Here is a 1,537-nt window from a genome sequence, read left to right on the forward strand (position 1 = left end):
AAAAAAAAAAAAAGGGAGACAAAAAAGAAAAATATACAATATAGTGCGCTACCATGCCCAGCCAGTGTATGTGTGATAATTTAGCATCTTGGAAGTTTAGAAATCAAAAAAGTTTAAAGAAGGGGTGGTTAGCAGTCACTTCCCGAAGAAAGGACACATAAGACAAAGACTGAAATAATGTCCAGAATTTTGCCGGTAACCTTCAAAGGAACAGTTTTCACAGAACGGGGGACTTGCAAGGGGTTGAGAGGTTTGGTGGCCAGGAAGTGAGAGAAGTGCCAAACCAACCCTATATTGATGGTGGTGAGGTTGAACTTTGTTTTGGCTGCAGTCCCTAGGTCATGTGGCCACCCTGTGCCCCCTTTATGTCTAGAATGCTGAGAAACCACCTGCATCCTCTGTTCTTACCTAGTCCTCTGTAATAACTGACCCTGTTATACTTCTTCTTTTTCTTTTTTTTTTTTCCTCGGAGTCTCACTCTGTTACCTAGGCTGGAGTGTTGTGGCATGCTCACACCTCCCGCAACCTCGACCTGCTGGGTTCAGGCCATTCTCCTGCCTCAGTCTTCCAAGTAGGTGGAACCACAGGTATGTACCACCATACTTGGCTAATCTGTTTGATTTACTGTATAGATAAGGCCTGGCCAAGTGGCCTAGGCTGGTCTCAAACCCCTGGATTTTCTCACCTCCACCTCCCAAAGTGCTGGGATGACAGGCAAGAGCCACTGCAGTCGGTATATTTCTTCTTTTCAAAGTGGAAGCTCGCGGCTCTGTCACCTACTGTGGCAGCCAACATTACCTCACAGTGTGAGCTGTGGTCAACAAGGGCTCATGGGGTCACTCTGGCAATGGGAAAGGGTCCCCGAGCAGCAGGCTGTTGGTGGAGAAGGAGGTTCTGTTCTTCCCTTTTTTTGCACCTGTTTTAACTTCCCAGTGCCCAGTGACCTTGGCAGAAAACATTTGCATGTGAAAATGATGTGGGCATGGCCGATAACTGTCAGCCTTCTAGCAGTTGTTCCCAGTCATCAGTGCCCTGTCCTCATGGAAAATCAGGGGTGTAGACACTGATAGGTGGCCTGCTAATGTTACAGCCATAATCCTTGTACACAGTTCCCTGTTCACATGCATGCAAGAGTAACATGAAGTTAAACTCACAGCATTTTGCACGTGGTAGTGCTCAGATACACTTGCTTAAGCTGTTAGATGGTCATTCCTAATAAAGACAAGTTGAAGAAAAGGGATACATCTTCCTCAAAAGGTACAAAAACATTCTCAGACTTTAAAAAGACAAGCAGGCTGGGTACAGTGGCTCACAACTGTCATCGCAGCACTTTGGGAGGCAGAGACAGAGGATTGCCTGAGTCCAGGGGTTCAAGACCAGCCTGGGCAACTTGGCAAGACCTTGTCTCTATAATAAATCAAAAAATTAGCTGGGTGTGGTGGTGCAGACCTGTGGTTCCAGCTACTTGGAAGGCTGAGGTAGAAGGACTACCTGAGCCCAGCAGGTTGAGGCTGCGGTGGCCTTGAGTGTGCCACTA

The sequence above is a fragment of the Carlito syrichta genome, unplaced genomic scaffold (genome assembly GCF_000164805.1).
Source record: "Carlito syrichta isolate Samal-C Ts95f unplaced genomic scaffold, Tarsius_syrichta-2.0.1 Scaffold311780, whole genome shotgun sequence".
Taxonomy (NCBI): Eukaryota; Metazoa; Chordata; class Mammalia; order Primates; family Tarsiidae; genus Carlito; species Carlito syrichta.